At 37.1% G+C, this 26,687-nt stretch overlaps 1 protein-coding gene and 1 long non-coding RNA gene across 2 annotated transcripts in view; both read left to right on the top strand.

Moving 5' to 3' along the window:
- LOC111098771 overlaps positions 1 to 6,120 on the top strand; it is a 70,222-nt gene extending 64,102 nt beyond the window's left edge. Inside the window, exon 3 of the long non-coding RNA XR_005369463.1 lies at positions 6,034 to 6,120. This is a non-coding gene — a long non-coding RNA (uncharacterized LOC111098771). The remainder of the gene's footprint in view (positions 1 to 6,033) is intronic.
- The window catches only part of NXPH1 (neurexophilin 1), a 433,511-nt gene that overhangs the window by 231,498 nt on the left and 175,326 nt on the right, over positions 1 to 26,687 (top strand). The gene's annotated exons all lie outside the window — the stretch shown is intronic.

Genomic DNA, 26,687 nt, shown 5'->3' on the forward strand with positions numbered 1-26,687 from the left:
GCCACCTCCATGCTTTCTCTTCCTTTGCCATGGTATCTTTGAGGGTCAGGTGTTGAGATGACAGCATTCCAAGATGGAGGGAGCTTGGATCTCTGAGCCCCTGAATGGTGAAGAGACCCTAATAATCCCCAACAGGCTTTATATGAGTGTAAAATAAACTTTTGAAGGGTACACAATTCAGATGTAGGGTTTCTTATTGAGACACTACACCATAGTCTGGCTTACTCTGCCTAATGAAACATTAAACACAATTACAAGAATTAAATGCCAATATAAGATAACAGCAAATAAGAATAATCACAAAATAAGAAGTAAGGCCAACAAGTTTCCTGAGCACAAGGAGGGATGAGATCAGTGTGCATGGGAAGTGGTTTTAAAGATATGGAAGATTTGGATGGGAGGAGGACAGGGAAAGGAGGAAAGATGTTCCGAGAAGGCAGTAGTAGTAAGATGCTACTTCCATGGTTGCATGGAAGAGCCTCAGAGTAGGACACTGGTACTGTTGCTTTGGGAGGAAGAAGAGACAGGAAACAAAAATTCTTAACATGAAATATTAAAAGCTATTACTGTGTATGCACATAGGTCATCACTGTTCTTAATTAAGAGTGCATGTTTCAAAATTAGGGCCACAGTGCATTACTAGCATTCAGGATAGAAATATCAGAGTTTATTATTTGGAAGAACAAAACAGGTTATAATCAAACAAAGACAGTAAGGACCTCTGGGCAATAGGAGACCATTCTTGTGAAGTCAGTGACACTAGCTTGAGTCTAGCTCTATCCTTTGGCCCCACTCTCTGCTAAGTTACTTCTCTAGAAGTGTGTAGTTTTGACAGTGCCAGCACACTTATATTGCACTGAGTTTGGGCCTATAAATCAGTTAGTTCATATAATTGAATGTAATGACTAGTTATGTCACAACATTGCTAAAAGCCCCGTAGAAAATGGATCCAATCTATTTTATGCAGTTAATATTATTTTATTGAGTATGCATTATTGATTTTATGGAGTAGATAGTTCTTTAAGAGATGTATGCATGAATTTGTTTCAACTCTGGCACTATTCTTTTGAAAGCACAGAAGATGCTGGATAAGGTCTTAAAACTCAAGTTCACATTTTGTGACTGTTAACTGTATTCCATTGTCATTTAGATTAATTTCCTCCTAGGTTACAGAAAACTAATTTTTCTTTTAAAGGCTGAATTGCCAGCTCAAGCCTGGTTTCCTCAGTCTGTGTCTTCCATAAATGGCCAGAGTTGGATCCACTGCTGCTTCCTACCTGCATGTCCAGGCACCATGTGCACATAGTCCCTCTGACAGTGAGTGTGATTCTACTAGGCTCTGAACTCAGAGACTTAGAGACTCTTCAGTCAACTGGGCGCTTGTGGGACTTCCCTTTGGAGAGCGTTGTGATGTGACACAGAAAGTTGGCTCCGGAGGTAGATGGACCTGGATTTCAAACTCAGCTCTGTCACCTTATTTACTTTGTGCAAATCAAGATACCTCCACTTGGTTGGCTTTCCTCATCTGAAAAACGAGAATAAGGCAGGAGTAGTCATGAGAATTATGAGACAATGCGTTTCATGTTTGAAGATAACAGACACTCAAAAGATCATTGCATGAATGAACCTAACTGGCAATGCTGGAAGGGTGCTATTCCAGGACTTCCTATGGTTATACGGGACCTAATTCAGTGTCCATCTCAAGCCTGTATCTTCTAGAGTTGAGGCAGGGAGCCTATTGCTGCTTCTCACATGTGGTGCATTATGATAGGCACACTCAGAATTCTCTCATTAGGAGATGTTGCTAAGTTGATATCGTATGGGCATCTTTTTTTTTTTTTTAAAGATTTATTTAATTTATTTATTTATGATAGTCACACACACACACACACACACAGAGAGAGGCAGAGACATATGCAGAGGGAGAAGCAGGCTCCATGCACCAGGAGCCTGACGTGGGATTCGATCCCGGGTTTCCAGGATCGCGCCCTGGGCCAAAGGCAGGCGCTAAACCGCTGCGCCACCCAGGGATCCCTCGTATGGGCATCTTGAAGCTAGGGTCTTCCCAACCAAGGTAGCTCTATATGAAAATGCATAGTTTGTTTTTTGATCTTTGGATTATATGAAAAAGACTGAAGGATTTGATAATTATGTTTATACACTTGCCCTTAAATAAGAATTAAGTACAATTTACTCCATACTAGTATTTCCAAAACTGTTCCAGGAATATTAATTCTCTGATATGGTCTAAATTTTCTTAGAAAAAAAATAGAATTCTAAGGATTAAATACATTTGGGGAAACTCGAGCTAAATAATTTTGTCTGTGATTCAGTATTTCTTAGAGCTTTTGTATTCCAATTTGTACCTTGCATCTCTAGGAGACCAAATATAGAGTAGGCATGTAATAAATATTTGTTTCGTGAATGAATGAATAAATGAATAGCTGAGTTAAACCTAGATTACTCTTCCTGAGTCCAGTTTTGGAGCCTTCAGCTTCCCTTTACTCCTTTCCTTTCATCCCTTATTTACATGGTCCTGGACCTAGTTTCTTCTTCCCCACTAGCCGTATATTTTTGCAGGCCTGCATGCCCCTGTCCCAATTCTGAGGTTGTGAGACGAAACACCAGTGTTTCTGGTTATTAAAAATTAAGGACAGATATTTCCATGCATGTGAGTCCTTAGATTATAGATATAGTGACCCTAGTAATTCTCAGTTAATAATCTCCGGAGGCCTGAGTCTTTTCGCCCTGGGATGATAAGCTCTTAAAAGGAGCACCCCAGGCAGGACTTGCTGATACTGGTCAGTCTGCAAGGTCTTCAAAGGCTCTACCTTCTCCTCCTTGCTTACACAGACTTGGCAGTTGCCCTTTGGAAATCAAAGGGTGGCTTGTTAGTTTGTTCCTTTTCTTTTTGCCCAAATAAGGGGCTCACTGAGAAACTGAGCACTGCCTTTGCTATAGAAAGAAAATGTGGAGGTATCTTGGCACAGGCAAGGCACAGGTAAATAAATGTATCATTGTGCTTGGATGATGTGGGCTATCACAGCTTTTAATTTCTGTTCTGCCAGCCAGGACCACTGTGACCATAATATCTCATCAGCGAGTTTCCTAGTCATTTCCCAGTAGAATTTCCAAAAGAAAGTGCATGGGATTTTCTTGCTGCCTGAAATTCAGCTAAACCAAACCTGATAACCCTCTCTTCTCTTGTTAGTAACTACAGAAATGTGGCCATTGAGTAGGAAAAGGTGAGGGCATTTTGATTGGCAGCTCCTTATTCAGAAATTCTGGTTGGGGTCATTGTGGCCAGTGTCCATATATTGATCTGTCACCTCCTGTGCAGAGCACCCAGGATTGAAAGCCTGATTGATGCAAGATGACTGGGCAGTAGATAGGGGAGAGGAGGCTCAGTGAAGCTCAGATGGTCTCAAGTTGCCTTCAGGATTTTATCTTCAGTGCATGCAGCTGGCATTCTTGCTTCAACATCTTATCCTTTTAGATAAAAATAACAAGTTTCCTCATTAAAAAGAAAAAAAAGTGACAGCAAGTATGGCTTTGGCAAACTGGCAGAGGAGACCAGTCAGGCCCACATGGTCAGAAGGGAAGGACCTATGTCATTAGTTGAGAGCTGGACTTAATCATTTATAAGTATGGCATGAATTAGTATAGTGGACATTTTTGAATGAAGCTTTTCTATGAGCCCCCAGATGGACATATTTTTATGGATCCAGACTCTGGCAAGGGGAGTAGTGAATTCATTGAATTAACTGAATCTTTGACGTGTCCTCTAAATAGCTTATTCATGCAGGATTCAACCTGAAATTGTTTGGCAGACATTTATCCTTCCTTAAGAGGGCCAGCTACAGTGATTAAACATGGCAAAGAAATACCACAACTTGCTGTGCTTTTTAGTGGGGAGTTAGGGAAAAGAAGGAGCATGGGATATGATTATTGACCTGATTGATTTTGATCCACTGTTAATGATCTGCGACATGCTAACTATCTATTTCTAATTGATTGCATGGTGAAGAGTTTCCTGGGGAAGAGGCTTCCCTCTTATAGACTGTTTTCTTTGCTTTAGTCTTCACTTTGTAGCTGACAGAACTCACAAGGGTGGTTCTTTGACCCAGCTCCAAAAGCAGAGTAACTGGTTCCTTTGAATGAAAGAGGAGCTGTGGTGGGAAGGGGCAGTTTCATTTATAGAAAACAGAGGCGTCAGGAGGGAAGGAAAACAAAAGATTCTCCTGCAAAGGGCTCTTCCTCCTCTGAAGGGCGAGCAGGGAGGACTGTGGTGGTGCCCGCCACCAGCAGCACAGATTGTGTCCTTCTCCATGGTGCCTGGGCGGCCTGCTGTGGTGACAGCTCTGTAGGAAGCCAGAGTGGGCAGGAGGGCCCACACAGCCTGGGGCTGCAGGCTGGACATATTTCAGAAGGATGTGGTGAGGTTGAGGCATGACTTTGGATTGCAGAAACGCTTTTGTTTTTCCAACAGATTGCATCCCACAAGTAAACAACAAGCACAGACACACGATTCATTTTAACATGAAATCTGCACAGATGAAGTGCAAGGCATGGACCATATTGAATTGTCTTTGTTTTAAGACTCTTAGTCTGGAATGATGCCTCATTTGCATATGAAAAATATGTCCCTTTTTGCAGTGGTCTCTTCCCCCTCATTTTCTTTCAAAGAACAGCTCTAGTTTACAGTTGAGAAGCATAAAGTTTTTTTTTTTTTTTTGAGAAGCATAAAGTTTTTACTTTGTTGAAGAGTAGGATGAGTGGGTTAGTGGCTGAAAGGAGAGAAGTCAAGAAAATTGCACATACTTGTTTAATATTTTAAGTTTTTCTTAAGGTAAAATATTATTTGTCTTACCTAGGGTGGACCCTGGAAGAAGAACAAAAGTTTATAAAACAGAGAGAATATATTAGGGTTTTTTTTTTCCGTGTTGTAGCAAATTATTACAAATTCCCCAGTTTAAAACAACACATAAAGATAGGTCAGAAGTTCAGTAGGGAATTCTGGATTGTTTGGTTAGAGTCTTATCACGTTAAAAATCAAGGTATCAGCTGGGGCTGCAGTCCTCATCTGAGATTCTGCATCCTTTTCCAAGTTCAGTGGTTATTAGAAGAATTTAGCTCCTTGCAGCTGTAGTACTCATCTCTGTTTCCTTGACACGTGCCCCTGTCATCGTCAGGTCAACAATGGCACATTGAAAGCTCTCATGCTTCTAATCTCTTATTTTCCTTTCTGTTATGTCTGACTTCCTCTTGTAGCCTTAGTTAAAAGAAAGCTCTGCTTCTGAGGGCACAAGTAATCATGTAAGGCTCACACAAATAATCCTTATCTCCCTATTTTAAGGTCACTAATTAGAAACCTTAATTTCATTTACAGATTCCCTTGGCCACATAAGGTAATATATTCATGGGTAGGGCACCAGGGACCCAAAATTCTGCCTGACACAGGGAGGGAAGAGGAGATTCAAGGCAGGAAGCATAATATAAATAAAGGTGTGGGCATGGTGTATATGAGAAGGCAAGGGAAACATGACTAGTATTTTTTTTAGCATTTTTATAGTTATTTGTATGATTTTATTTTAGAAAGAAAACTGGAGATAAGTAGACTAGTTAGGAATTATAATGGGGGTCTATACTTGCCAAGACACATCTTCATACTATCAAGAAAGAGTTTCACTACTAGGACAGTATGGTAGTTAAGTGGGGACTAAAGGACCAGAAGGACTGTGTTCAACTTCTGGCTTTGATGTTTATTAAGTTTTATTACCTTGACTAGGTTATTTAGTTCTGCTAAGCTTGAGTTTTCTCATGTGCATAATGAAAGTAATAATAACTTCTAGGTTATAGGGATGGTGCGAGGCTGAATGAGCTAGGGAATATCCTGGCACATAATCAGTGGTCAAAAAAAGTTTATAATTTTTATTACTGCTTCCTTTTTTCCCTGTATCAGAAATATGGTTCAGAATGATTCATATCAATCTGGGAATGGTTTGAATTTATTTTCTATTTTCTCTCTTCCAGCAGCTACTATGTGATTTTCCCTTCTTTGTGTTAGTTTTGTCACATTTAAAATGAAGATGATGTTGATTATGCCAATCATGTCAAAAGTAAGTTGGTGATGTGAAAGCACTTTGAAATGGTTACTGGTTATTTATGAAATGTATATGATTGTTTAGAGGAAAACAGTCCTGATTTCTTTTAGCTCATTCTTTGAGTCATCCTACGACTAATGGAAGAAGTCCAGGATATTTCTTGTGGGCTCATCATTCAATAGGATGTAGAGAAAAACCAAACATCGTGAAGAGCATATTGGAAGTGTACTTACCCCATAGATGGGCAGAGTAGCTGGCTGGCTAAGGGGTGTGGGTTGAAAGGTATCAAATAGACAAACTTCCAAAATCTTTTCTATCAATCTGTGGTTAACGACCTAAATACTAATAGAAGAGACCTTTTTTTTCTTTTCTTTTCCAGTATTAAGGCCCTAAAAACAATGTGGTAGAGTACAAAGAACAGTTAACCCAAAGCAGGAATCTTCTTTTTTTTTTTTTTAAAGATTCTATTTATTTATTCATGAGAGGCACAGAGAGAGAGAGAGAGAGGCAGAGACACAGGCAGAGGGAGAAGCAGACTTCTCACCAGGAGCCTGATGTGTGACTCAATCCCAGGACCTGGGATCACAACCTGAGCCAAAGGCAGATGCTCAACCACTGAGCCACCCAGGTGCCCCTTCAAAGCAGAGATCTGCATCCTACTTTGGTTCTAGAGCCAATTAGCCATTAGTCATGTATCTTTCCTGAGTCCCATTTGTGAATGACAAAGGTTGGTCTAGGATGATCTCTAAGCTGACATGGTGGATTTGTAAAATCTTTGATCTTAGTTTGTAAAAGTTGGACAGCCCATGTTCTCCAAGGACATTACTCTAAGGGCATAGGCAGAAAAGAGGGCTGTTGTAGAGTTTCTGTAGGCAATAAAGGACACTTGCAGGGATAGGGCCAGAGTTGGGCCGGAAGAGGCAGCAAGGAGGAAGTGAGTCAACAGAAGAGATGATTTCATGGTGAAATGAGGGGAAGGAATGCTGTGAAGCCCCTTGTCCACTTTCCTGCACTGCTGACAGTCTCTCATTAGAGGGATCATCTATTCAGATATCTGATTCATACTATAAATTTACTAGCCTATTTCCCAGGCTGATTGAATTTTATTGGTGAAAACTTCATCTATAAATGAGGCTAACATTTATTTGTTTGAAGGTAGGGGTCAAGGTATATAGTGTTTTGAAATTCATATAACAATGAGGTATATTTTTTCTGGAATATATGTTATCTCATTTGTCTCAAGACAAAGAATTTAATTTAAGGTTTTGATGTCATAGTTTGAGAAAACTAGAATAAGGATCAGAAAATCTGATTATAGTTTGAGCTCTGACACTAAATAGAAATGTGAACTTAGGCATTCTGTAACCCATGTTACATCATGGTTACATCATTGATGTGGAGTTAATAATACCTGCCTAATAGTCTCTAAAGCTATGTGAAGTGCTTTGCAGTTAGTTACAGTTACTTCATAACTATGAGCTATTATTTTTCCAGCCCTGGTACAATCCCTGGAAAATTTGAAAGATTAAAAAAAATAGTGAATGAATAAATGAGAAAAAAAAGGTGTTGTGAAGTTTAAGTCAATGTGTGTAGTGGAATAAGTTAGAAGTTCCTAATATAGTATAAGTTCCTAATAACATAGAAATAAGTTATACTTTATTCTTGTTGAATGAAGCAATGATTTTCACATATACAGGAACATTGTAGAAAAATCCTTAAACCTTAAACGTCTTCTTCTAAGCTAAGGTATCTCCTCTTACCTAAGTCAGGTGGATGGTCTAATTGCTAGTGTTACCTTATATCAGAGATACCTTCCCTGACTACCCTATGTAAAATAGAACTCCTTCAATTATTCTCTACCCTTTATCTTGCCTCATTTTCCATCTCAGCACATACTATCACCTTGACAAGTCTATTTTTATTTAATATCTGACTCCCAGTACTGAATGTGAGATCCATGAAAACAGGTCCTTTGTCTGTTTTTGTCTTTTCTCACTACTTTAAACTGGATTTGTAAACAGCACACAATACAGAGTAGACACACAAGAAAGATGCTGAATTAATATCTTTTGGGGATGCTTCAATTATGATAATGACTTTTCTTAAATGATCAAGTCTTTTTCACTCTATTGTAAAGCCTATAATCTATTACTTCTTGTTTAAAAGCTATAGCAGTGATTTTTCTGATGGCTCATAGTAGGTAGGTATCATCGAATATATATGGATCTTAAGACCAGGACCTGGAAACTGTTTATCTATGATCATTTGTCTCCTTAGTGATGGTCAGGATAATTGCTTCCCAAATGGAAGTACCCTCAATCCTGACAGCTACAGAGGTATCTAAGTTAGGAGAAACACCAATAATTCTGCTCTGTGCCCCATAAAAATTAATAGCCATAAAAGTCAAATTGGCTTCCTCACTAACAAATGAACTTTACTATCTGCTTTAGCTTACAGACTCTTAGTAACTAACCAATATGTAAAAATACCAACTAGGGGAAGATATTTTCCTGCTTTATAGGCTTTAAAAAAAACATTTAATTCAATCTGGCACCCAGGCTGAATGTAAAATAGCTGCAGAGCAATATTGATGGGACAACACATGATATAATTAAATCTATGTATCAATCCATCAAGTTTAAGATAAAAATCAATCACATGCAAACAGATACCTTTAGGCAGAGGGGAAAAAAACACAGGCATTTGCTACAGCCCTGCTCCTATGTTGTTCCCTGTTGGTCTTTTCTTGGAGCAATACTTTTCACCTACTGTAAGATTATCCTTTAGTATTTTCTGAGGGCCTGCTTTGTACAAGGCTCTGAACAAAATATAAGTTTTTGAGCTTGCATTAAGGTTTTGAAGTTAGCCATCTCTGGAAAAATGACATAAAATGACTTTCTCATGTATCACTTAGTCCAAGGAGCCATGATCTGGGGCCAAAATCTACCTAGGGAACTTGTTAAACTTACAGATTCTTGGGCTCCATTACAGAGACTCTGATTATACTGATGGTGGTCCCAATGCCATACTTTGAAAAATAGTGTCATTTGCAGCAAGAGCCCTGAGTAAGAACCTGGGCTCCATCACTTACAAATTCTATGGCCTTAGGCTAGATAATGAATCTTTTCCTAAACCTCAATTTTCTCATTTGTAATTCAAGCTTATGGGTGATAAAGTATTCTGGATACATTCTTGTCTAGTCCTACTTTATAGGATAGTGTAGGAGTAAATGAGGCAAGGTGTGTAAAACATTTAGCTCAGTCTGATAAATATTGTACTATTGCTACTATCAGCAGCTAAGATACACTGAGTGCTTACTATCTGAGGGACATTGTTCTAAGTACTTTACATGTATTTTTTCTTCTAGATCTCAGGTAGATACTGCAATTATACCTGTTTGTACAGTTGAGACAACTGAGGCACATAGAGATTAAGTACCCTGTTTTAGATCACATGGCAATGAAGAGGTAGAACAAAGACAAGAATCCAGGTTTGCTTGATGTCAGACTCCACATATTTTATTTGCTATTAGTACTTATTTCTAGGTGGAGCCCACCTATCTTTCTCCTTTTGGCTTTACACATTCTTTTCACTGAGGTTGTCTTCCTGGCTAACCTGTTGTCCTCCTACATGTTGTGGCACCGATACATTTATTGGTGAAGGGGAACTCACACATATACGTGCTAAAATAAGAATCTACCTCACTGAATTGCAAATAATCTGCAATTCCAAAACACACACACACACACACACATACAACTAACAGTAGGAGACAAATGAGAAGAATTTGTATAGTTTTTGTTTGTTTGGTTTGGTCTAGGATAGTATGTGTCCTAGAGGATTCAGTAAGGAAATACTTAAAAATCAAATTGAAAACTTCATATTGTTGATGGCTAGCTATGATTAGTGAGATTGTGGGTAATTTCTTTACTTCTTTAGAATTTTTGCATTTTATGAAATTTGTACCACAATGAACTTATAATACTTTTGTATTCAGAAAAATTGCTTTCTTTAAATAAAAAACAAATTAATTGCAAGTAGAACCGCACAGCATTAGTCTTAAATGTCTTCAGGCTGCTGCTCACTCCTAGGTATGCATCCTGGTCACCTCCATAGGACACTGAGAGAAAAGCTGATCAATATTTTGGTGCCAAGGGGAAGAGAGAGGGGCTGATGAGAGAGGGAATATTTTAAAACTCTGTGAGCTCTGTTAGAAGTATGCCTCAGTTCACTGACCTTGAAAATTAACCTAGGGTAACCAGAGGACTAAGCCCCAGAATCAACAAACAAGCAAGAAAATTCATTTCTAATTTCGACCAAATGTTAACAACATGTTATGTTTCCACGATGCCAAAACTCATTAATTTAATGGAAAACAACATCAGTCAAGTCATTGGAAACACACAAAAATCAATATGGGTGTTATTTTATAGATCAAGCTATCACTTTATAGATGGAATTTCTCTACTGTTCATGTATTTGTTTAGTTACCACTTGACATAGTTAGAGGTCACACTGGATTCTGAACAGATACTGGTGTCTCAAAAAGAGTAATTATGAAAATACCATGTCGCAAAAGGAAATGTAATGAAAAAGGCCCTAATACCTTTTAGGGCCGAAAAAGAGCCATTGGAAACATTCAATTTTCTAATAAAGTGATCACAATTTTTTTTTATTTTTGGATAGCACAGTGCAATCTGTTTACTACTACATTGAAAACCTCCAGCAATAAAGAAATCGTAGACTGTATGGAACAATCCTCTACAGCAATAATAATCTCTCCGACACACTGACGTGTTAAGCTACTTATAATAAGAGTTGCTTGGTAGCAAATGGGAAAGGAGACTTGAATTAAGTATTTCATGATATTTTATATAAAAGCAGAGTTTCTAAAAAGGCCAGAAATGTTATTGTAAATTCTTGAGAATGTGGAGAGGAAAATCTTGTTATTTGTGTAAGCCAAAAAAGATACCTTATAATAATGATATCTCACATTTATAAATTATAGTACTCTCAGACATTTGATGTGATTTTAGATCTATTTTATCATTCTGTTACTGTTACAGCTCTAGATCAGGCAGGCATTTTCACTCCAATTGATGAAGAAACTAAGGCATGGTTAAATCATTTGCTTGAAGTTACTGGTAGGATCAAAATTATACCTACTGAATTGGGGTTTATACACTATTTTTTTTTGTCTGTCTTGAAGATTTGTTATGATGGCACAAAGATATCTATGAAAAGTAAAAGCAAATAAACAAAAAGAAATAATACCACCAAAAAGTCCAGCACCTATGCCCAGATCAATGAATGTGAAGTGCAATGTTTGAGAAAGTTTGGATAATTGACTGCTATTTTTTTTTATCCATATGCTTTGGTATCACTTATTGTCCAGCTGATGTTAAGATTTGGACAGACACAGAGATTCACAGCAAAGATGATATGAATTAAATTATATATTTTATAGTTGGTATGATTTAGGTTTGAATATAGCTAGATATTTTTCACCTTTAGGGTTGTACCAAAAAAAGCAAAAAGTGGAAATAATGAGGACATAAGAGTTATATAGTAGAATCTTATGCTTCACTTGGGAATTTTGGGAAAATTTTATAGATAAGAAGCTTTTGCACAGCAAAGGATACAGTCAACAAAACTAAAAGACAACCTACAGAATGGGAGAAGATATTTGCAAATGACGTATCAGATAAAGGGCTAGTTTCCAAGATCTATAAAGAACTTATTAAACTCAACACCAAAGAAACAAACAATTCAATCATGAAATGGTCAAAAGACATGAACAGAAATCTCACAGAGGAAGACATAGACATGGCCAACATGCACATGAGAAAATGCTCCGCATCACTTGCCATCAGGGAAATACAAATCCAAACCACAATGAGATACCACCTCACACCAGTGAGAATGGGGACAATTAACAAGGCAGGAAACCACAAATGTTGGAGAGGATGCGGAGAAAAGGGAACCCTCTTACACTGTTGGTGGGAATGTGAACTGGTGCAGCCACTCTGGGAAACTGTGTGGAGGTTCCTCAAAGAGTTAAAAATAGACCTGCCCTATGACCCAGCAATTGCACTGTTGGGGATTTACCCCAAAGATACAGATGCAATGAAAAGCCGGGACACCTGCACCCCAGTGTTTCTAGCAGCAATGTCCACAATAGCCAAACTGTGGAAGGAGCCTCGGTGTCCATCGAAAGATGAATGGATCAAGAAGATGTGGTTTATGTATACAATGGAATATTACTCAGCCATTAGAAACGACAAATACCCACCATTTGCTTCAACGTGGATGGAACTGGAGGGTATTATGCTGAGTGAAGTAAGTCAGTCGGAGAAGGACAAACATTGTATGTTCTCATTCATTTGGGGAATATAAATAATAGTGAAAGGGAATATAAGGGAAGGGAGAAGAAATGTGTGGGAAATATCAGAAAGGGAGACAGAACATAAAGACTCCTAACTATGGGAAACAAACTAGGGGTGATGGAAGGGGAGGAGGGCGGGGGGTGAGGGTGAATGGGTGACGGGCACTGAGGGGGGCACTTGATGGGATGAGCACTGGGTGTTATTCTGTATGTTGGTAAATTGAACACCAATAAAAATAAATTTATTATTAAAAAAATAAAAGCATTTTTTAATTCAAGCCCTTGATGATGTGTTGTTGACTACCATTGGCTATTAGTTGAAAAAGAGGTTAAAATGAGAATTAAAGAGGTTAAAATGGAATTCTTATTATATGGACCTGATGTGGATATGTGCTGCCATTGTCTTGGTGACTGGGATTGACTAGGATACAGCACAGAGAATACAAAAATAGCAAACAACAAGATTCTACTCCCATGGTGCTTAGAGTCTAGTGGGTAAAGAAAGAAAAAAAACAATAATAAGCCATTTACAGATTGTAGTAAATACTAGCATGAAAAATAGTTAAAAATAGAACTACTCTATGATCCAGCAATTGCACTACTCAGCATTTACCAAAAGAATACAAAGATACTAATTCAAAGGGATACATGTACTCCGATGTTTATAACAGCATTATCTACAATAGCCAAATTATGGAACTAGCCCAATTGTCCACCGATGAATGGATAAAGAAGATATGGTATATATATACAATAGAATATCTCTTAGCCATAAAAAAGAATGAAATCTTGCCATTTGCAATGATGTGGATGGAGCTAGAGGGTATTATACCAAGCAAAATAAGTCAGAGAAAGACAAACACTATATAATTTCACACATGTGGAATTTAAGAAACAAAAGAAACAATAAAAGGGGAAAAAAGAGACAGGCAAACCAAGAAACAGACTTTTGACTGTAGAGAATACACTGATAGTTAAACCACTGGGTAGGTGGGTGGGGAGGTGGGTGAAACAGGGGATGGGGGTTAAGGAGGGCACTTGTGATGAACCCCAGGTGTTGTATGGAAGTGTCGAATCACTGTATTACATTCTTGAAACTCATATTACACTATATGTTAACTAACTGGAATTTAAGTAAAAACTTAAAAAAATTTAAAAGGTAGGAATAAAGTACGGTGACTGGGCTGCACTTTCAGATAGGGTTGTCAGGCAAGACACTTTTTTTTGACAAGGTAAAATTTTAATAATACATTTCAGTCAATTTATGGTTATGTGAAAAGGCTGAGTTTTTCAAAAGTAGTGAATATGAAAAGATTAAGATAATATGTGATGGAAGAATTATGTTAATCTTTTGTCTGCCTCTACTGGAAGCTTCTTTGTCCCTGCATCCCACCCAGCTGTCCTCTTTACTCAATTCATTCTGGTAACTTCTATTTATTCTTCAGGTCTCAACTCAGTTGATCACCAGCTCAAAAATGTTCCATACTTCCACTTCCATAATTGTAATCACACTTGTGTTTAATATCAGTCTGTCCCACTTGATTGAATTAACAGAGTGCTAAGATCATGCTTCTCTGTTCACCTTGACATTTTATTCTTTTTATCTCTGTACATGTGGAGATTTAAGATGAGAACATAAGATTTATCTTCTATTTGGGGGATTGGACTTGCATGTGTAAGCCCATATAATGGTATAAAGTGTTTAAAGTTCAATACTAATCATATATTGAGGGGAGCAAAGATGGATGGCAGTAAGTTAATTCTTGAATGATAAGAAAATAGGTTTAGAATATTTCTATTCTTGCATTGGAAAGATCTAGTAAGCAATGAACTTTTGTGCTGTGGTCTGCTTTTTTAAAGAACCATATCATGTAATATATTCTGGTAACTGAACTCACTAGTGGTTCTTTTGGCTAGTTGGTTGCAGCTGACTAAGGTTGTTAGTTGTGCCTTTTTGGATTAACCGGAAAAATACTTAATAATGCTGTTATAAACAACAGAAAGGAGGCTATTATGACGATTGGTAGTCTCTCTTTTTTTTTTAAAGATTTTATTTATTTATTCATGAGAGACAGAGAGAGGCAGAGACATAGGCAGAGGGAGAAGCAGGCTCTTCAAGGGGAGCCTGATGCCGGACTCAATCCTGAGACTCTGGGATCATACCCTGAAGGTAGATGCTCAACTGCTGAGCCACCCAGGCATTCCCATTGGTAGGCTTAAGAAAGGGAGTTAACATTATCTGGTTCACTAGTTTTTAAAGTCATTTTGCTCACTTGGTAGAAAATGTAGAGGGCCAGCATGGAAGAAGAGAGACTATTTAGGAAGCTATATTAATAGCTGAGACAAGAATAGGGTGGCTTACCCTCTAATTGTGAAAATGAGGGCGGAAAATGGGCCTATTTGAGATGTATCTTGGAAATAGGATCAAGAGGATTTATTTTATAGGTTGGATACAGAGAGTGAGGGAGCTATATTTTTGCTGATTTTTGCTGTAATTGGCTCAGTGGGGGTGCTGTCTACTGAAATGGTAAAGCTTATATGAGTGAGTGAGTGAAATTGAGAGTTCCTTTATGGACATTTTACTTTTTATTTTTTTTAAGGTTTTATTTATTTATTTGAGAGAGAAACGGAGCAAGCAAGAGCAAGAGCAGGGGAGGGAGGTTGGAAGGAGGGAAAGGGAGAGGGAGAGGGAGACAGAGACGGAGAAGCAGGTTCCCAGTTGAGCAGGAAGCCTGACTTGGGGCTCTGATACCAGGACCCTGAGATCAAACCTGAGACGAAGGCAGATGCTTAACTGACTGACTGAGCTACCCAGGCACCTCTCATTATAGACATTTTAAATTCTAGATGCCAAAAGATTGTTATATACAACTCTCCTTTTTGGAATAAATTTGCAAATTATTACATTTGCTATGTTTTAAAATAATTTAACCTGTTGCTTTGTGTGTGTGTGTGTGTGTGTGTGTGTGTGTGTGTGTGTACTTCTTATAAGGATAGGATAGAATGCTTTTGTGCTTACTTAAGAAAAAGATCTTTCTTTCTTTCTTTCTTTCTTTCTTTCTTTCTTTCTTTCTTTCTTTCTTTCTTTCTTTCTTTCTTTCTTTCTTTCTTTCTTTCTTTCTGTGAGAGAGAGAAACAGAGAGAGAGCGCGCGCATGACCAGGGGAGCATGAGCAGAGGGAGAGGTGAGAGAGAATCCACAGACAGCTCCCTGGCTGAGGATAGAACCCTATGCGGGGCTTGAACTCTGGACCCTGAAATTATGACTTGAGTTAAAACCAAGATCAGCCACTCAACCCACTCAACCCACTCAACCCACCCAGGCTCTCCTTGTGCCCACTTTTGTACTCCTTGCATTTATTGGGCCTTTCAGTTAGCCCAAGAAATGAATGAATGAGTGAATGAATAGATGGTGGTAGAGATTTCCACATTGCTTACTCTTTCTTTATCTCCCTATTTTGCCTCTTCTTTTTTTCCCCATTCACTGTGTGCCATATCCCTGCTTCAGTTTAAGAAAAAGCACAAACTGGGAATCATCACATTTGGGTATGAGTCTCCACTAGCAGTGTCTCTGGAAGGTCTAATCAATATTTTTCGGAACTTCAGTTTCTTTACCTCAAAAATAAGGTAAATAGAGGTGGTCTCTGAAGTTCCTTCCAGTTTGAAAATTCTGAGTGATATATTTTTTTTCTGAGATATGCAAATCTAATATGGACTTACTGGTTTTACTTTATAACTGTTTCAAAGGAATGCATTTTTAGAAAGAGACAATTTAGAGATAATCAACTCACTCATGTGAAAGGTAAGAAAAGTGAGACCTGAGATAGGCTTCCCCACTTATAAAATGAGACAAAAATGATAATAATGGTAATGATAAGAACAATAATTATAAAAAGAACATCTACATCAAAAGATTATTGTGGGACTAAAGTTAGATAAAACATGCAAAACTGCCTTGGTAGGGATAGATGTTCACTAAATGCTGGTTTCCTCAGTAATGATTATTATTTTAAAATGTCATGTAACTTGCCCAAAGCTGTCTGACTAGGAAGTGTGGCAAGCTGAGGCTCAGACTCATCCTTCAGAAGGACAAGTCTGTCATTTCTCTTTTAGGATCTTCCTATCTTCTCTCCTGGAAATCAGAGCTGAACATGCTTTAAACACTGTGGAGACAGTGCACTAATATGGTTAAGAGCATATGTTAGGGGTAACCTAACACATGGGTTTGAAACTAGGTCTGGTGCTCTTTATCTGTGTAACGTTAGAGAAATTACTGAATGTTTCTGAGTCTCAGTCTCCTCATCTCTAAAATAAGCATAATAATAATGGGTACCACACTCAAAGAGATATAGTGAGGATAAATGATGTAATGCATGTCAACCACTTGGCAGGGTTCATGGCATGGATAAGATCCGCAAACAGTACCTATCTTAATTATCTTTCCTCACCCCCGCTTCACTTGCTAAGTGGCAGAAGTTCTCCACATTGCCTGCACAAAAGTTACTACATGTATTCTTGAAGGAAGGTCTGGATACTGCCAGTCATGGCAGACAAAGATGTAAACTCCAAAGTTGTCATGGGAAATATTGTCAGAGCAGTTCAGTTTAGATGTTAGAAGATGACAGCAGTGTGTCAGGCCTCGACAGCAACTGGTATGTACTGAACAGGAGGATGAAGGGCCATTGGTGGGAGGTCTCCAGGAAAGAAATGAAACTTAGATTTTTCAATATGTTTGAGTGTGAAGAATATTATTGGTGCTTGATAGACTTCTGGTAACACTTAGAAAATATTAGCGATAGTTCATATAAATCTAAGAAAATGGTACTAGCAACTTCAAGATAATTTAAAAAAAATAGAAAGATTATCTACATCTATCTATACTATTTGTATCTTTCCTTAATCAGACAAAATTTGTATAAAGCTTATCAGGACTCTGACAGTGATTTCAGAACTATAACTCCCCCATATTATGTATAAGGATGTCTATAAAATGTAGTATTGGGTAACAGAATTCTTCTGACATTGAGATACAAACTTGAGGAATCATTAGTGTTGGAAACAAAGCTTGTTTTGATTATATTACAACTAAGCATGTGGTATTATTACCAAATCATGTCTTCAACCAAAAATATAGGTTGTAAATATTTTTTTTACAACTGGATGTTATGATAATACATGATAACACTTATTTCTTAAAAGAATTTTTGAGTATAGCTGACACACAATGTTACACTGGTTTCAGGTGTACAACATAGTGATTCAGCTTCTATGTTAAACTATGTTCACAAGTGTAGCTTCCACCTGTCACCATACAGCACTATTACTATAACATGATAACACTTCTCATTTTTCTTCTATACTTTTAGCTCATGAAGGGCAGGAACAGAGTCTTCTTCTCATCTATAAGTCTTAGGACCAGAGACTGAATATATGAATTACAGATGTTTCCATTAGTGACTTTAATTACATGGCATTTCTTCTTATTTTATTTTATATAATACTTAGCCAAAAAAGATGATTTTGATAGTTATTTTATTTTATGTACTCCAGAAAATATAAAATCCTATCACACATTGATTACTTACTTTCCACTTTGGATCTTCAAAATCAATCTCCAGTACCCTCGGGTTGGTGAGGGTGAATCTTATCAGAATCTGAGAAGAATGGTGTTTGAAAATATCCATTAGGTTATTAAGACCTTGTTGAGAACTACATCTTAAATTCAATGTTGTTACCATAACCACTATGAGCTGATATTTTCATATAAGGCTTAAAAATAATATTAATGAAATCAAGTCAAGTATACATCATGATATATCTAAGGTAATCCACTTGAACTGGGACTTTTGCATCCAGTACAAATGACAGTGGCTGGAGTTATACTTCTACTCAAAACAACCAAAGGTGGACAAAATATATGAAACAAGTTTGAAGATAGTGGACATGTTTAGGCCAAAACAGTCTCAATAAATTTAATGGTATTCAATTCAATACAAAGCATATTTTCTGACCACAAAGGAAAAAAAATTAGACATCAATGAAGTATTTCGTATAACCAATGAACAAATGAAATTATTTACTATTATAAAACAAGTCAAGTGAAATATCTTTGGGTTTTGGGGGTAAAAAAAACCTCTCAGTTCCCACCCCTCAAGAGGAAAGACCATGTTAGAATATAGAAGTATGGCCAATATAGGAACACTGCTTTATGTCTGAATTTACACTGGCAAAATAATGTGTGTACCAGAGGGAAATAAGATTTGTTCATCAGATAGCCATGTGCTCTTGAATAATGAAATAAATTAGGAGACTTTGAGATCTAGAATATTAATGCATAGGATAATTCTATCTTTTTCTTGAATGGCATATGCAATCTAAAAATCAGTGACAGATTTTAGTCAGACAGCATTTAAATAGGATTTAAACATCTTTGAAATAGTTTTTTTTTTTTTTCATGATGGTGGTCCTTTGGGGGGATAGACATTTTCAAATTGGTTCTACCATACATGTATACAGCTAATTCACTTTATTATTTCTGCTCAACGCCAATACTGCTATTATGGGACTCTTCATTGACTTCTAATTACATCTCATCTACTCCCACATCTGTGCCTTTGCTCATTGTGAAACTGCACATGAATACCTTTCCTGGCTCTTCCCATCTTGCCTTTCTTTCTTTCTTTCTTTCTTTCTTTCTTTCTTTCTTTCTTTCTTTCTTTCTTCTTCTTCTTTTTCTTTCTTCCTTCCTTCCTTCCTTCCTTCCTTCCTTCCTTCCTTCCTTCCTTCCTTCCTTCCTTCCTTCCTTCCTTCCTTCTTTCTTTCTTCTTTCTTTTTCTTTCTTTCAGATTTTATTTATTTATTAGAGAGCACACGTGTGTGCATGCAAGAGCATGAGCGGTGGGGTGGGGCAGAGAGAGAGGAACAAAGCAGACTCCCCACTGAGCAGGGAACCTGAAAAGGGGCCCCAGGATCATGACCTGAGCCCAAGGCAGATGCTTAACCAACTGAGCCACCCAGGCACCCCTCCACCTTGCTTTTCAAACCCCATCCCATCTATTTAAGCTCCCAGTTTATCTGCTATGGATTTTCTTTCAACTATTCTGACCTACCAGGAATGTTCCTTTCCTTGAGCTCCTATAGAATTGTATAAATAATCAAGACTAAGGTATAACACAGACTGTCTTATTCATTAAGTTTTAATTCAGTGGGTTTTAAACTATGGTATGCATAATAATCACTTGGAAGTGGTTGCAAAAATGCAAGTTTGGGCCAAATTGTCAGAAATCCCAATCCACTTAGACTAGGAGATCAGGAATTTGTATTTTATTAAAGATCCCAGGATGTCCTAATGTGATGGTCTGCTAATTATACTTTGGGGAAAAAAAACATAACACTTTAGTGAATTCCAATAACTCAATCTGTTTCACTTATAGAGATGCACAATGCCTAATCTTTTTATATCTTCATATCAGCAAGCAGAGTGTTCAGCATACTATGAATGCTCAATAAATCCTCACCAACTTTCTGAAGCAATGCAGTTATACATTTAATGTAGAGAGGACCCTCTTATCTCCAGTTTCACTTTCCATGGTTTTAGTTACCTGAGGCCATCCACCATACAGAATTAGATGATCCTGCTTCTCGCATATCATCAGAAGGTAGCCTAAAGCTATTCATAATGCCTGGGTCATTCACCTCACTTCATCTTATCATGTAAGGCATTTTATCATCTCACATCCTGACAAGAAGAAGAAGTATAGTATATTTTGAGAGAGACCATATTCACATAACTTTTATTATAGTATATTGTTATAATTTTTCTATTTTATTATTGTTAATCTTTTACTGTGCCTAATTTATAAATGAAGCTTTATTTAAAAAAAAACCTCTGGAGTATATAGATGGTTTGGTACTATCTGGTTTCAGGCATCCACTGGGGTCTTGGAGCTTATCTCTTACTGATGAAGATGGACTCCTGTATATACCCTTGTTATTTTTTTCAATGATTGCATAGCTATGTGTCTTAATTAATTTTTTTAACTTGTGATTTGACTTCTCATTTGAATAATAGAATTTTAGAGCTATAGGACTTTCTAGAATTAACTTAGTTTAATTCTCTCATTTTTTGATGAAGCAGTTCAGGGCATGAGAGGTTAAGTGACTTACCCAAGTTCATGCAGTTAATTACTGAGCAAGCTACAGCTGCAAAAGCCAAGTTTCAAGGTTGCCAAGCCTAGCGTTCTTGCTTCTGTACATGTTGTCTTTTACTCAGAAATTTGTCCAGTGACTCTGGGTAGTAGCACAAGTGATAAGATTGAAACACCCATTTCTCAGTAAGTTAAGTGAAAAAAATGTCATTACATTCCAGAGAATGCATGGTAGCTGCTATTAGCTTTTTTGGTCTAGATAATTTAGGGTCAGATATTCCTTGTTCTGTGAATTATAGAAATAATAGCAGGATTCCTGGCCTCTAATCATTGGTTGCTGATAGCACTCTTTACCCAACTTGTGGCAATAAAAAATGTTATTTTTTAGAAAGATTTTATTTATTTATTCATGAGAGACACAGAGACAGGTGGAAGGAGAAGCAGGCTCCATGCAGGGAGCCCAATGTGGGACTCAATCCTGGGACTCCAGAATCACGCCCCGAGCCGAAGGCAGGTGTCCCTATAAAAAACGTTTCTAGACATTGCCAAATTCTCCTGGGAAACAAAATCACTCCCAGTTGAGAACTTTCACTTTATATAGACAAGGACACAGATTCTTGGATTCATGGATTCTTAAATTTTTGGAAAGACTCAAAAGGGTCTTTGAGTCCATGCACAAATATCTGTCTTGATATTTGATGCTTTGCATTTGAAGCAATCACTATCTGAAGACATCATATACATATGTTCTTTAAACAAAAGGGTGGTTAAGCTAAGAGTACAGTGCAGTTTTTTTTTTAAATTTTTATTTATTTATGATAGTCACAGAGAGAGAGAGAGAGAGAGAGAGAGGCAGAGACACAGGCAGAGGGAGAAGCAGGCTCCATGCACCGGGAGCCCGATGTGGGATTCGATCCTGGGTCTCCAGAATCGCGCCCTGGGCCAAAGGCAGGCGCCAAACCGCTGCGCCACCCAGGGATCCCCACAGTGCAGTTTTATAAAGGAGAATGTAGAAGGCATGTGATGGTGTGATTTAGTTGGATTTTTGTAGCTTTTATATTTATATAAATTTTTATTATGCTCCTCTTTATTTTATTCCCCAGTGCTACAGTGCCTGTTATTTCTTTAAGTGGAACATTATGTTATGGTTTAAAGAGTGATTTTCATCATCTGTAAACCAGCATATATATAATCTAGACATGGAGTATTTATCTTGTGGGTTTTTCAAAAGTCAAGAAAAATTATGTATATACACCCTTGGGAAAATGTACATACATATAGTATTTTGTTATATGCAATGTGTTTTGTCCCTCCCCCACTTTTGTTGAATGTAGAAGCTTAGGGAAGTTTATTGGACACTTTAGTTAAGCATGACCTTAACAGAATAATTTCTTGAAGGCTATCTTCTCATCTTACTGTTGTGCTAAAGAAAACAGCATCTTTTTGCTTTCCCAGGATAGGAAATATGAGCTGAAGTTTAACAGATGAGCAACATATTATCAAACAGCTGCTAGAGAAACATCTCTTCAGTGTAAGTAGAGATCCAAATGAAAAGAAGAGAAATACCATTTAAGGAAAATTTTATCTCAAAGAGAAGCTTGTGAAATAGAAGCCTCAAGCAGGGCTGGGGAGTGGGATAGGGGGAGTAGTAGGTTGAGTTCCAGTCCTGGCTTTATGATCTGGGGCACATTTTTATTTATCAGTTAATGATGGTGTTGGGCTAGATGATCTCATACCAGCCTGAACTGCATATCTACTCTTCAAGTTCCAATTATTTATATTGTTCAGAATAAAATATTTTCTCAGCAGAAAGAAGAAAAATGACACTAGAGAAATGTTCTAAGTGATAATGTAAACTTCATCAGGAAAGACTTTCCTCTTCTAGACAGTTGAACACAGGATTTTACTTAGAGGACATATGCACATGGACACTTCATACACTAAATAGTTCTAATTAAAATAAAACAAAATACCAACCTCCAGATTATCTTCTTCTGTGATTAAAACAAAATGCTGTATTTACTCTTAGCAATATTCTGCTCAGTTAGGTCAATTAGTTGTTTAATATTTAAAGGAAATAATACTCAGCAATTATAGTATTGATGATTTTTATAATTAAAGTATAGAAATTATAAATATCTACTCCTTAGACTCCAATTAGCTTATTAACATGCAGTAGAGAATACGTACCTACATTATTGGTATCATTTTTCTTATTCAGTCTATGGCAACTAAGTACTGTCAACCCTTAATACGATTACGTCAAGCTCTCATACAAGTTAACTCTTGGCCAAAGTCTGACACAGGCTGTCAATATCTGGATTTAATTATGTTGATGAACAAAAAAAGTCACCTTTTTGTGTGTAGGCTAAATGCTTACTGTGTAGGGAGAACAGCTGTTGCACTTTTGATTTCACCCTAAAGATTGGAACAAAAGGTCAGAGATCTTTTGATGCAAGCTAATTAAAATATCAATGATTATGCACACCATGTAACCTTGTTCTTAGATCAGTGTGCAAATCAGAAATTTCTTTATATATATATTATGACTGCACTTTGGGGTAATACTTTAGATGTGTAAGTGCCAAGTGATCTACACATTGACCTTTGAAGGAATACTCAGACAAACATTTTTGGAGTTGTTTTTTCTTCCTTTACAAAATCGAGTACATTAATGTATGTTCCTCCTATTCATGCCAAAGGGCAATTGAATTTGGGAAAGAAAATTGCAAACAAGGAGAAAAGTAGGTTCAATCAGATCATTATTGAGACCAGATGGGGATATTCTTCACTGGTGGTTGTCAGGCTTCTGGTCATATAGCTGTGAATATTCCAGCTGAATTAATTGGATTAGCTTTTTTAGAAATGTATCACCATAGGTCCAACTGTGATCTGTGTACTATCTACCTTAGAATCAACTGAATGTTTTAAATTGCATTTTTCCTGGCCTCGCAACCAGATATTCTGTTTTCATGGTTCTGGAGTAGAGCCTGGAGAATTTCAGGTGATTCTGATATCATTAAAAGTTCTCAGATCACTAACTTAGCAGCATCCAGAGCTCAATCAGGGCAAACATTTTGTCTTTTGCTTGTCTACTTTTCTGCTCATTCATTTTCCAGTGACTCTTCATCTTTTTTCTGTCCCCTACCATTACTTTATTTAGGTTTCAAGGAAATTGTCAACTAATGCCTGTTGATGAGAATATTAAAAGTATTAGATTCTCTAGGGGACATTTCTATTTTTTTATTATTTTTTAAAGACTTTATTTATTTGAGAGAGAAAGAGAGTACAGGACCAGGGGGAGGGGCATGGAGAGAGGGAGAAGCAGACTCCCCACTGAGCAGGGATCTAATGAGGGGTTTGATCTCAGAATCCTAAGATCATAACCTGAGCTGAAGGCAGACACTTTAACCAACTGAGCCACCAGGTACCCTAACACTTCTGTTTTGATAAGAATAACAATAATGATGTTTGGCTCTATACATTTCAAAACTTGTGTCTCTTTCCTCACATACTTTTGGTGCCAGAGGTTGCAGAGTGTTTTCATACTGTGAAATGACTTTGGCCCTGGACTTGTATGTGGCCACTCTAGATTAGTGGGAACATTGAGAAGTAGTAGGAGTGTTCCTGGCCCCCTTCCTAAACTGAGATATGGTTAGCATTAACTGAGATCTACATGGAAATGACTATAAACTATGTAAATATATCTGATTGAATTCCAACTAAATATAACTATTCACAACTCAGGTTTTCCTCTGATGGATACTAAAATCTCTTCAGTGCTGCAAAGCCACACGTACACAGGAGAGGAAAGTGTGAGGAAGAAAGAGGAGGTGAGAGACAAGGGAAATCCAAGGGGATAGAGAAAGTGACCTTAATTGATTGTAATTAATGTATCTTCTTTTGCAAAATTTTGAAAAATACATGATTATGTATACTGTTGTCCCCTTCCCTAGGAAGGGCCTAGACAGATGAGGGTCAGCTCAAGCTATGTTAGCTTCTCGAAAAGCTCACTTCTACCTACATCTAGCTCATATCCTGCAGTGTACAAAAATAATTGTATAATAAGTAGATGAATTAATAGAAAGGTATAACTCTTCTTCTCCTACCAGTTCAGATGAAGAATTTAACATCATTTTGAAGTCACATAACTTAATAAAGTCACATTCATATTAAAAGAAAGTTTTCTGGGGCGCCTGGGTGGCTCAGTTGGTTAAGTGTCCCACTCTTGATTTCAGCTTAGGTTGTGATCTCAGGCTCTTAGCTCTGAGTCTGCTTGTCTCTCTCCTGCTCCTTCTCTCATTCTCTCTCTCTCTTATACATCTAAATAAAATCTTTATTGTAAAAAAACAAAGTTTCTGTTCATGGAGTTTGCTATATGCCTCAATGATCAATACTTCTAGTATAGTCCATCCTTGCTTGGGTACCATGTTTAGCATTGCCCTGAGTTTAGGCGCCAAGCTTTGCAGTGATAGTCTCTCCCCAAGAAAAACTCTGCCTCTATAAGGTCCATTCTTTGTTAAAAAAAATCCAGAAGAATGTGATGACTATCAGGTAATTTTTTTCTAGATATTAAAGCTCCCTTATCTAGTTAACTTGTCAGTTCTTAAGAAGGCTAATAAGTGGTTGTATAAATGCTGGGGCATGGAAAGAAAGAGAGGGATTTTAGTATTTTCTGATGGTTTTCCAATCATAATAATGCTCTGATATTGCCTTTGACATGAGACATACTTTTTCCAATTCACTGGAGTCAGTATTGTATAGGAGTTGAGAGTTTGGTTTCTAGAATCAGAATTCCTGGGTTCTCAATATAGTCTGCTGCTTACTTTGTAACCTTTGGCCAGTCACTTAACCCTACTATGCCATTACATTTTCATCACCTATTAAATAGGACTATTTTGAGGATCAAATGAATTAATACATGATTTGTAAATGTTCAATAAATACTAGCAATTCCTGTTGTTATGCTTGATCTTATCTTTGACATTAACTACCTTTTGACATTGGCAAGCAATTATATTTGAGGACCTCAGTTTTTCTCATCAATAAAAGGAATAGTTAAATAATAGTTGTGATTCACAAAATGCTATGATAAGAGTAGCCTTGGATCACTATGCATAACACTTATAAAAATCATTTTGAAGTCAAAACTGTGGTGAAACTTTTTTGTTTAATAATTGAATGAAAAAAGCCTACTCATTCTCTAGCATCTTAAAAAAATGAAAAATATCTAACAAGTTGCTCTCTTTCTCTTTGGATTGAAGTCTTGTTGCCTAATGAACCAAGAGCCCAAACTTTGGATTTCATTACTCTTATGATTCCAGATCCCTCCAGAGTCTCTTATCAAATGTGGCCTCATTAAGTGCAAAAAGCAATGCATTTCTCCATTAAATTGTGCTGAGCTAACTTGTGGCTGACATGAACTCAAATGAAATGTAATCACTTTAAATTTGTTCTTATTGGACTGTAGTTGCACATCACAGACATATATAAACACATGCAAAACTACTTGGGAATCCTTATTTATCCAGGCTCTTTTCTGAGTAAGTATATGGATATCAATCCTATTTAATGAGGCTCTATCAATAATAAAAACTAAATATGAAACAATTCCAATATGTTATCCTGTTTTAAGTAAGTTACCTCTAAAACGAACTCTAGTTGTTTTTTCCTCCATTGAAAAATAGAAGTGTTTATAAACAGTCTGTTTATGAACAGATTACAGAGTAATCTATACTTTTTTTAACCAAGAATTTTGTAAACATAATTATAACTTTGGGAAAAAAGAAGACACATGCTTTGTAATAATCGTTGATAACATTTGCTGCATAGCAGAAACACTTTTAAGTTCTGTATATGTGTTAGCAAACTAATTGAATCTGTTTTACAGAGGAGGAAATAGAAGACAGAGAGACTACACAGTTTACTCAAGACCATATAGCTAGTGTGTGATAGAGCTGGATTCATATCCAGGAAGTCCAGTTTGGGTTTGTGGTTGTAAACACTAAACTACTATTATTTCTCAAATTTCTCCTGAACTATTAGGTTTCCT

This window comes from Canis lupus, chromosome 14 (assembly GCF_011100685.1).
Source record: "Canis lupus familiaris isolate Mischka breed German Shepherd chromosome 14, alternate assembly UU_Cfam_GSD_1.0, whole genome shotgun sequence".
Lineage (NCBI taxonomy): Eukaryota > Metazoa > Chordata > Mammalia > Carnivora > Canidae > Canis > Canis lupus.